Source organism: Papio anubis, chromosome 7, assembly GCF_008728515.1.
Source record: "Papio anubis isolate 15944 chromosome 7, Panubis1.0, whole genome shotgun sequence".
Taxonomy (NCBI): Eukaryota; Metazoa; Chordata; class Mammalia; order Primates; family Cercopithecidae; genus Papio; species Papio anubis.
This window is the reverse complement of record NC_044982.1, coordinates 16,144,228-16,155,956: the sequence shown is the minus strand read 5'-3', so window position 1 is coordinate 16,155,956 and position 11,729 is coordinate 16,144,228.

Genomic DNA, 11,729 nt, shown 5'->3' with positions numbered 1-11,729 from the left:
TCAAATGATCCTCCCACATCAGCCTCCCCAGTAGCTGGGACTACAGAGATGTGCTGCCGCGCTCAAGCTAATTTTTAAAAATTTTTATGCAGATGCGGTCTCGCTCTGTTGCTTAGGCTGGTCTCAAACTCCTGGGCTTAACAAATCCTCCCACCTTGGCCTCCCAAAGTGTTGGGATTACAAGTGTGAGCCACTGCGCCTTGGCTCAGATAATTTTTTTTTTTCTTTTTTTGAGATAGAGTCTTGCTCTGTCACCCAGACTGGAGTGCAGTGGCGTGATCTTGGCTCACTACAACCTTCGCCTCCTGGGTTCAAGCAATTCTCCTGCCTCAGCCTCCCGAGTAGCTGGGACTACAGGCGTGCACCACCACGTCTGTCTAATTTTTGTATTTTTAGTAGAGATGGGGTTTCACTATGTTGGCCAGGCTGGTTTTGAACTCCTGACCTCAGGTCATCCACCCGCCTTGGCCTCCCAAAGTGCCGGGATTATAGGCATGAGTCACTGTGCCCAGCCCCAGATAGTCTTTTAAATGTCGTATCTTAAAGTTTTATTTTCACTTTTACAAAGGCTAAAAGGAAAATCCAGAGTTTCCTCTAGCAACATAATTATTTGAACATTTCGTTACAACATAATTTTTAGATCCTGGCTGTATGTCAGCATGTTTGCTTTTAAACTAATTTTTCATTTTGAGTCTTTGTATACCCTTCAAGTTGTGATTTTTTTTTTTAAAGTTACTGCATTTTTTAGCAAAAGATAGATTTTTTCCCACATAGACATATCAGAATCAAGATTTGAGATAGATGGTTTTAAAAATGGAAAATAAGTAAAAAAGTAATTATAAAATCATATCTTAGTTAAAAGGAACAGGTCACATAGGTAAAACTTCCTCTGAGTGCGAGTATCCATATCTGGTGATTCTCAAACTTGGAATACTTCTAACACTGGACATCTAATCCTGTTTCCACAAGGCAGAACTTGGTCTTTCTCCCTTTCAATGACAAGAAGTTAATTAATGGTCCATTCCCATTTTTACAAAAGCATTTTTCTGAATTTAATAGAAATGCTGTTGATTATTTAAAATTTGTGATATCAAATGACCCACTACCCTATAAACTATAGTTGAGACTTTGTTGTTTCCTTTTGGAGTTTTTTCTCACCATATAGATGCAAAGATAAGAGTTTGCAACATGGGGTCCCACTGTATGTGGAAGTTTTTTTTTTTTTTTTTGAAACAGAGTCTTGCTCTGTTGCCCAGGCTAGAGTTCAGTGGCGCAATCTCGGCTCACTGCAAGCTCCGCCTCCCGACTTCACGCCATTCTCCTGCGTCAGCATCCCGAGTAGCTGGGACTACAGGCGCCTGCCGCCACGCCCGGCTAATTTTTTTGTGTGTGTTTTTAGTACAGGCGGGGTTTCACCATGTTAGGCAGGATGGTCTCAATCTCCTGACCTCATGATCCACCTACCTCGGCCTCCGAAAGTGCTGGGATTACAGGTGTGAGCCACTGTGCCTGGCTTTTTTTTTTTTTTTTTTAAGCATAATATTCTTTAGTATGCACAGTTGCATGTTGTATGTATATTACAATCTTCTTACTCCCTATACCTTTTTCTCCTCATGATATAATTTATGTACCATAAAATTCACCTTTTAAAAATACACAATTTGGTGGTGTTTAGTATATTCACAAGGTTGTACAACCATCACCGCTATATAATTTTAGAACATTTTCATCACCCTGAAAAACCCTGTACCCATTGGCAGTGATTCCCATCTTCCTTTCTGCCTCCTTCCCCCCATCCCCTAATCCCTGGCAACTACTATATTTTCTGTCTCCATGGATGCATATGCCTATTCTAGACATATGTAAGTGAAATCATGTATTCATACTTTTTAAATCCTCTCTTTTTCACTTTTTTTTTTTTTTTTTTTTCTGAGACGGAGTCTCACTCTGTTACTCAGGCTGGAGTGCAGTAGCCCAATCTTGGCTCACTGCAACCTCCTCCTCCCTGGTTCAAGCGATTCTCCTGCCTCAGCCTCCCAAGTAGCTGGGATTACAGGTGCACACCACCACGCCTGGCTAATTTTTGTATTTTTAATAGCGACGGGGTTTTGCCATGTTGGCCAGGCTGATCTTGAACCCTTACCTCAGGTGATTCACCTGTCTCGGCCTCCCAAAGTGCTGGGATTATAGGCGTGAGCCACTGTGCCCAGACTTTTTAAAACTTTTTCCACTGAACATTTCTCCATTGCTTTACATTCTTAAATGTAATTTTTAAGATCTGGCTGTATTAATACATCACCATTTAGCTAGCCAATACCCTAATAAAGGCCATTTGCACATTCCCATTTTTCTTTTCTTATTTCTCCAAGAAACATTCCATTTTAAGCCACTTTAACTGTGAGCACATTCTTACTAGGCTGGAATCTACTTCCTTTTAACCCCACCCGTTGGTGCTACTGCAGCTTGGTGGAGCTAACACTGGACATCTAATCCTGTTTCCAACCTTGGTCTTCCTCACTGTCATGGACCCCTCCTGACTTCTTTGTCAGGCTTAATATTTTTCTCCTTCTTTTTTATTTTAATTTAATTTAATTAATTAATTAATTTATGACAGAGTCTCACTCTGTTGCCCAGGCTGGAGTGCAGTGGCGCAGTCTCCACTCACTGCAACCTCTGCCTCCCGGGTTCAAGCGATTCTTATGCCTCAGCCTCCCGAGTAGCTGGGATTACAAGCGCCTGCCACCTCGCCTGGCTAATTTTTTGTATTTTTAGTAGAGACGGGGTTTCACTATGTTGGCCAGGCTGGTCTTGAACTCCTGACCTCAGGTGATCCACCCGCCTCGGCCTTCCAAAGTTCTGGGATTACAGGCGTGACCCACCGTGCCTGGCCGGTTGTGTTTTTGTTAAGTGCACTGGTTTTGAGTTGGTTGCTCCTTGTTTTTTAAAACCACTCTTTGAGAGAAATTAAGGAAATGTAGTGAAATTTACCCAGGCTGTGTATTCAAACATCTGTGTTCAAATCCTGGATTACTGGCATGTGCCACCACACCCAGCTAATTTTTGTATTTTTAGTAGAGACGGGGTTTTGCCACGTTGGCCAGCCTGGTCTTGAACTCCTGGCCTCAAGTGATCTGCCTGCCTCTGCCTTCCCAAGTGTTGGGATTACAGGTCTGAGTCACCACGCCTGGCCTACAACATATACCAACTTTAATATGTAAGAACTGATGCATGCAGACATAGCATAAAAATGCATAAAGTAAGAATTAACAATGGTAAGAATAAGAAATCCATTATTATAGAGATTTTAATATACTTCTGGTAATTGAGAAATCAAGCAGACAATAGAAGATTTGAACCACAGAATTAATGAGTTTGATCTCTTGTATATACGTAGAACATTAGACCCAGCAAGTAGAGAATGCACATTTGAAATATTAAATATTAATCAGCACTATTATTAATCACAAAGTAATAAACAATATAGCTATGTGGTTATAATATAAATTATAAATACAAATATATAATTATATAAACAAATTAATATTAGCATAATAAAATTACTAATAAATATCAAGAAGATATTAAATAGATAATTAGGATTGACTACATGTTAGATCATAGAGTAAATCCCAACAACTACTTTAAAAATCCTATCATATTGACCTAGAAAATAATTCCAAAAATACACCTTTAAAAATAACTGTTTAGAAAATTAAAATCCACTTCTAATAACACATGGGTTTAAAGAAGAAATCATGATAAAAATCTAGAAAATGTTTAGGATTGAGTGAAAAAAATTCTACATTTCAAAATGAGATACAACTTAAGTAGTACTTAGAAATGTATAGCCTTGGCCAGGTGTGGTGGCTCACGCCTGTAATCCCAGCACTTTGGGAGGCCGAGGCGTGCAGATCACCTGAGGTCAGGAGTTCAAGACCAGCCTGGCCAACATGGTGAAACCCCATTTCTACTAAAAACACAAAAATCAGCCAGGTGTGGTGGCAAGCACTTGTAGTCTCAGCTACTCAGGAGCCTGAGGCACGAGAATCTCTTGAATCCATGTGGTGGAGGTTGCCGTGATCCGAGATTGTGCCACTGCTTTCCAGCCTAGGCGGCACAGAGCAAGACTCCATCTAAAAAAAAATAATAAATAAATAAATAAATAAATAAATTTATAGCCTTGAAGGGCTTATAATGGAAAAGAAGAAAGGCTAAAAATAAATAAGCTAAGCATCTAACTTAGGCTAGCAAAAGAATAGAATAAGCTCCAAGAAAGTAGAAGGGAAGTATCAAGGATAATCACAGAAATTAATGAGAAACAAAACAAAGAAGATCAACACAGACAAAAAATGGGCTCTTTTAGAAATAGCATGGCAGTTTGTCAAAAAAATTAACCATGGAATTACCATATGATCCAGCAATTCCAATTCTGGTTATAGACCCAAAAGAATTGAAAGCAGGGACTTAAATAGATATTTGTACACTTACGTTTATAGCAACATTATTCAAAATAGACAAAAATGGTAGCACCCAAATGTCCATTGATGGAAGGAAAGATAAAATATGGTATAGACATATAAGAGAATATTATTCAGCCTTTAAAAGGAAGGGAATTCTGACACATGCTACAATGTGGATGAATCTTGAAGACATGCCAAGCGAAATAAGCCAGGCACAAAAGAACAAATACTGTATGATTCCATTTATATGAGGTACTTAGGGTGGTCAAATTCACACAGACAGAAAGTAGAATGGATGGTTGCCACAGACAAGGGAATGAGGCATTATTATTTGATGGGTATAGAGTTTCAGTTTTGTAGAATGAAAAACTTCTGGGCTGGCTGCAGTGGCTCAGCCTGTAATCCCGGCACTTTGGGAGGCTGGGGTGGGTGGATCACCTGAGGTCAGGAGTTTGAGATCAGCCTGGCCAACACAGTGAAACCCCTGTCTCTACTAAAAATACAAAAATTAGCCAGTCATGGTGGCACATGCCTGTAGTCCAAGCTAACTTGGGAGGCTGAGGTGGGAGAATCACTTGAACCCAGGAGGCAGAGGTTGCAGTAAGCCTAGATTGCACCACTGCACGCCAGCTTGGGCAGCAGAGACTCTATATCAAAAAAAAAAAAAAAAAAAAATGATGGGGACAAAGATTCCCCTCATTCAGTGGGAAAGTAACATCATTTTATAATCATATATATTTTTAACTACTGATTCAATTTCTTGAACAGTTTGTTTTAAATTTTCAATTTCTACCTGAATCCATTTTCTAGGAAATTTAGGAAATTATCCGTTTTGTGTGTCTTCATATTTACTAGCATCAACCTTTTTTTCTTGTTTTTTTTTTTTGCAGAAGGGGTATAGCTATATTGCCCAGGCTAGTCTCAAACTCCTGGGCTCAAGCTGTTCTCCCACCTCAGACTCCCAAAGTGCTGGGATTACAGGCAAGAGCCACTGTGCTTGGCCACATCAACTTTTTAATATCACACTTAAAAAAAAAAATCTCTGGTTTATGATTGCACTACTGTACTCCAGCCTGGATGACAGAACAAGACCCTGTCTCTAAAAAAACAAACAAAAAAACCCATTTTAAAAAAAATCAGCACTCCCTGAAGTTTGTCTAACAGTCTTTTTTTTACTTGAAACACCAGAAATTAGATTTTATTATAAAGCTATAATAATTAAACAGCATATGAGTGAATGCAATAATAGGAAAAAATAATCAGTGATACATGAAACATCACCTGCAATATAAGCAGGTTCCAGAATAACGTTACGTTTCTGTAATGTTCTCATCACTTTCTTGACTTAAAAAAAAATTGTAGTAAAACACATAACATTAATCATTTTAACCATTGTTAAGTATACAGCTCGGTGGTATTAAGTACATTCACATTGTTGTGTAGCCATCACCACCATCCATCTCCATAAGTTTGCTTTTTTTTGTTTTTGTCTCACTCTGTCACCCAGACTGGTATGCAGTGGTGCAATCTTGGCTCACTGCAACCTCTGCCTCCCAGGTTCAAGCAATTCTCCCACCTCAGCCTCCCAAGTAACTGGGATTACAGGCGTGTGCTAACACACCCAGCTATTTTTTTTTTGTATTTTTAGTAGAGACGGGGTTTCACCACGTTGCCCAGACTGGTCTCGAATGCCTGGCCTCAAGTGGTCAGCCCACCTTGGCCTCCCAAAGGGCTGGGATTACAGGCATGAGCCATTGCACCTGGCCAACTGGGCCATTCTTTCTGCCATCTCCATCCAGGTGCCAGACCTGTAAGCAAGGCCATTTTGGATCCTCTAGATGAGGTCATTCACCAGCTGAATAACACCAGGTAGCCTCAGTTGACCCACACGAAGCAGAAGAACCATCCAGCTGAACTCTTCCTGAATTCTTCAGCCACAAAATCATGAGATAAAATAAAGTAGTGGTTGTTTTAAGGTCCATACCATATGGAGTCCTCTGTTTTGAACTAATAGAAAAAGCACTGCTGAAAACAAAACCAGAATCCCAGAGAATTAAAAAAAATCACACTGTGACTTTTTACCTATTCTTGTTAAATTCTTCCAGAAAAACAGAATTGAAAAAAGAACTTATATTAAGGCCAATTACCACACCAGATAAGAACAGGAAAAGGAAGAAAAATTACAGGCTGATCTTATGTACATAGATGCAAAAATATACAAATCTAAATATTAAACTTAATTTAGCAATGCATTAAGTGAAACATATTATGACCATGTTGGTTTTCACCCAACAATTCAGTGCTTATTTCAGTGGAAGAAGAGAGTCCCACAAGGGGAAGAACAGGCTAACAACCAAGCCTGTGGGAGGGCAGATGTTCTGCAGCTTCGGCTTTTCTAGAACTGAAGACTCCCACTCCTCCATCAAGACTCTGTCTCTTTTGTCTCGTGCCTTGCCTTCCTTCCCGTTTCCTGCAGACTGGCTTTTCCCTACAGCAGGAAACATGGCCAGCACGACTTCTAAGCTTTACATCCTACAGCTTTAGCCAGGCAGTGATAATCTGGCTCAGTTCCAGTTCCAACACTTTTTATTTTTATTATTTTTTTAGAGGAGGGGTCTCACTATGTTGCCCTGGCTGGCCTCAAACTTCTGGGTTCAAGCACTCCTCCCACCACAGCAACCCCAATAGCTGGGACTACAGGTGCATGCCACCATACCTATTTTCATTTCTGAGAAAGGATTCTGGTACAATTTAGCTAAGCTGCCCACCCTTGGACCAATCAACTGTAACAGGAATTGGAGTCTGGGGAAAGGACTGTGTATCAGTTTTCCATGACAGATGTAACAAGTTATCACAGGGCTCCTGTGACATGGGGTTTTGGGGGAGGTGGGGAGGTCAGCAAGTCCATAGCAGGGTTCAGTCCTAGAGGAATGGTCCTGGTTGGAGAGTTAAGGCAGGGCCCAAGAGGCTTTAATGTAATGTTGTTCTGATTGTATTCATATAGAGTCTAGCACACAGCAAAATTTAATACATTATAGTTTTTTTGTTTTAAAATATTGCAGTATAATTGCCTTTCTCCCTTGTTTGTTTTTTGTTTGTTTGTTTTTTGTTTTTTTTTTCAGACAGAGTCTCACTGTTGCCCAGGCTGGAGTCCAGTGGCAAGATCTCGGCTCACTGCGACCTCTGCCTCCTGGGTTCAAGCAATTCTCCTGCCTCGGCCTCCTGAGTAGCTGGGACTACAGGTGCATGCCACCACGCCCGGCTAATTTTTTGTATTTTTAGTAGAGATGGGGTTTCACTGGGTTAGCCAGGATGGTCTCGATCTCCTGACCTCATGATCCACCCGCCTCGGCCTCCCAAAATGCTGGGATTACAGACATGAGCCACCATGGCTGGCCCGTTGTTTTTATTTATTTGTTTGTTTGTTTATTTTTTATAGAGGAGGGATCTCACTATATTGCCCAGGCTGGTCTCAAACTCCTGGGCTAAAGTGATCCTCCTGCCTCTGCCTCCCAAAATGCTGGGATTACAGGCGTGAGCCACTGTGCCCAGCCTCTCCCTTGTTTTTAAAAAAAATGTGATGAAATTCATATAAGATAAAATTAACCATTTTAAAGTGTACAATGCAGTGGCATTTAGTATATTCACAGTGTTGTGCAACCACCACCTCTATCTAGGTCCAAAACATTTGCATTACCCAAAAGAAAACCCTGTGCTCATTAGCACTCGCTCCCCATTCCCCCTTCCTCCCAGCCCCTGGCAACCACCAATTTGTGTTATGTCTCTATGGAATTACCTACTCTGAAAATTTCATATAAATGGAATCTTACCATATGTGGTTTTTGTCTGGCTTTTTCAACTTAGCATGGTGTTTTCAAGGGTTATCCACATTGTAGCAGGTATCAGTATTTTGTTCCTCTTTATGGCTGAATAATATTCCGTTGTGTGGACATACCACATTTTGTTTACCCATTCATCAGTTGATGGACATTTGGGTTGCTCCCGTCTTTTGGTCCCCCTTGTTTTGGTCAGTGATACATGTATCTTAGCAGGTTTTTGGTGACCTAAGAAAATGCTGGCCCGGTGTGTGTGATGCTGCATATCACAAGTGAGAAGATAGCCTGTCCCCCACAGTCTCTGTGCCCATTTTGCTGCCTGTGGGGACAGTGCTAAGAACTCAGTCACTGAGTCACTGATACCTGGGTTTGAGTCCTGGCTCTGCCACTTAGGCTTGCGGGACCTCACCTACTGAATGAATGGGTTGGGAGGCTCCATAGATGTAAGAAACCTTTGCAAGCTGGGAAGCTGAGCTCAGGTGCTGCTGCTGCTATTCGTCCCCAGGCTGATTCAGAGCACAAAACCCAGGCCTAGTGCAATCCAGGCTGTTTGGATTCAAACCTCAGCTCCTCTTTTTACTGGCTGACTGATTTCGGCAGGTTGTCGACTTCTCTGAGCTACTTTCCCCACCTGGGCCCCTGAGCCCTGCTGGGCAGGGAACCCCTTTCTCCTGCCTGCAAACTTCAGACTCTTTCCTCTGAAATAATGGAAGGGGACACCTTTTATTAAACTGCCGTGAAAAGATGAGTAACAGGCTCTCTAGTGAAGCTGGCCTGTATGAGCTTGAAGATGCAAACCTTCACATGGACATACACACATGTACATACTCACAGGGCAATTGTCAAGACACGTAACAACAGGGAGGGTCCCCTGTTCTTTCCACCAACCAGAACACTCTCTTGCTTTTGCTGGTGCAGGGTTGAGAGTTAATCCTTCAATTGGAGGCTCATGGGGGAGGTCCCAGGGGTCCAGGGAGGGAGCTGCGGCAGCAGGGGGCACTCAGAGGGTGTTGAGGCTGGTGGCTTTTACCAGCAGGTAAGGAAGTTTTAGAATATTTTAAGGCTGTTATGGCCACAATGGTATGTATAGGACAAATGCCAGCATTGCACACCTGTGAACCCTTTCCCATGGATAGGCCCATACAAGGGCATGCGCACCCACACACACACACACACACACACACACACACACACACACACACACACACACATCCTGCTACATCAGACTTCCTGGCTTCCTGCAGTTAGTTTTCCTCGAATGAGCCAAAGCTGGGCTGACTCAGGTGGCAAACTGCCAGGATGCTGGTATTTCCCTCGGCTCTGGCCTGAGAAGCTTCAGGGAAAAACCCACTCACATCCTGAATCCTCACCTGCTCCAGGCCGGCCTGCAGGCCTCCAGGCCTGGGCGCCGGCGGCAGGCAGCCTCAGTGACATCCTGGTCTCCCTGAATGCCAAGCATATTGGCAGGTAGACAACCCTGCTACACCCGCGGTTTCTCCAGAGTCCTCCCAAGGAAGAGGTAGAATGAGGCTGGTTTTCTTAATGTTTGGAGCTGGAAAGTTAAGCTGAGATAACTGGTCTAGGCTTCCACTTTTTTATTTTTTTATTTTTTGGTAGAGACAGGATCCAGCTATGTTGCCAGGGCCGATCTTGACCTCCTGGCCTCCGGTGATCCTCCCACCTTGGCCTCTCGAAGTTCTGGGATGACAGGCATGAGCCACCACACCCAACCCTAGGCTCCCATTAATAGGTGAAAAATTTGGTCCCAAACAGAGACAGAAAACCAAGCAGAGTCCCACATGCAGAGGGTGGTCAACCCAGGGCTGAACCCAGGCCTCCCGATGCCCCAGCCAGCACCTTCCACCCAGCAAGCCACAAATGACTGGATTCCCCCATTCGGTGTTCTGATTGCCTCCTGGGCAGTCCCCCATGGACACAATGGCCTAATCGGGTAAGTTTTCTCTTCCAGTTCTGCTCCATGCTATTCTGGAGGCCTGTCTTTCTCAGCTCCCAACAGAACTTACCTCCCACGGGTCCGGTGGCAGGTCAGATAGGTCCACATGCTTGGCCGGCAGATGAACATACTGATGCACTTTATTTTATTTTTCTGAGACAGTTTCGCTCTGTTACCCAGGCTGGGGTGCCTGGCACGATCTCAGCTCACTGCAGCCTCCACCTCCGGTTCAAGTGATTCTCCTGCCTCAGCCTCCTGAGTAACTGGGATTACAGGTGCCTGCCACCACACCTGGCATATTTTTGTATTTTTAGTAGAGATGGGGTTTCACCATGTTGGTCAGACTGGTCTCAAACTCTTGACCTCGAGTGATCTGCCCACCTTGGTCTCCCAAAGTGCTAAGATTACAGGCATGAGCCACCACCCCCAGCCTGATGCATTTTAATTAATTTCCTCTCCTGCGTATTCAGGAGGCCTTCACCCAGTTAAAATCCATAGGCTCGGGATACTTCCCAAGAAGCGGTTCTAGTTAAGTAGGGGTCTTTGGGGTCTTCCATGCCCACACGGGCTGCAGCTGTGTGTGTGTGGGCATGCCACATTGTGCGTTAGTCCCTTCGTTCGGTTATTCGAATCCATGCACCCTCCTTTCCAGGGCCATTCCCTGTGGTTTTCTCCCTGTCCACTGCACAGCTTCATGCATTGTGCCCCAGACACACTCTGCGAGACCACTGCTGGGCCTCTGCTCCGGATGCACCTTCGGCCTGGGGTGCCTCCCTTCAGAATCAGCCAAGTTGCTGTTACAGACACAGAATAGCAGCCCCTGCCCCGGAGATTCCCACTTGGTAAGTCCAAGGTTCACGGACAACACTGGTCCTTCCAGGCCCAGGTTCACTGTCATGTCCTCCAAGGAGCCAGTCTCCCTCTTCAAACACTGCGACTGATGCACTCTCCCTGAAAAGGCATGGGTTACAGATGCTATCTCAGTCGACTGTTGACAGCTGGGGAGGTGTGTGTCCCCTCCCCACCACGGCGGGGGACCGTGACCTACTGAGAGGTGACAAAGCCTCAGAGGTCATCCCATTTACTCAAGCGTCATTCAGCACCTGCTCTGGGGATTCAAGACATCAGTCACTTGTCTCCACGCTGCTGTGTCCTAGCATGGGGCCTGGCCTTGAGCAGACGAGGCCTGCATGAAACAGAGGGGCCTCCAGTCTGAACGCCTGAGAGCCCCTGACCCTAGGGTTGATGGATCCATGTGACAATCACTTTCATTTAGCAGAGTCCCCCCAGGAGTCTACAGCATGGAGGGGATATAGCTCAGTTGACAGTGATAATTTTCAAAGGTCAATGTTGTCACAGTGGTGGGGACAAAACGCCTGGGAACAGAGGGGGGAGTACACAGGTGGACAGATAGACCAAGCCTTTGTCCCTGGGCTGCCAGGAGGTGTGCCAAGGCCTGTGGCACTCAGCCCTGAGTCC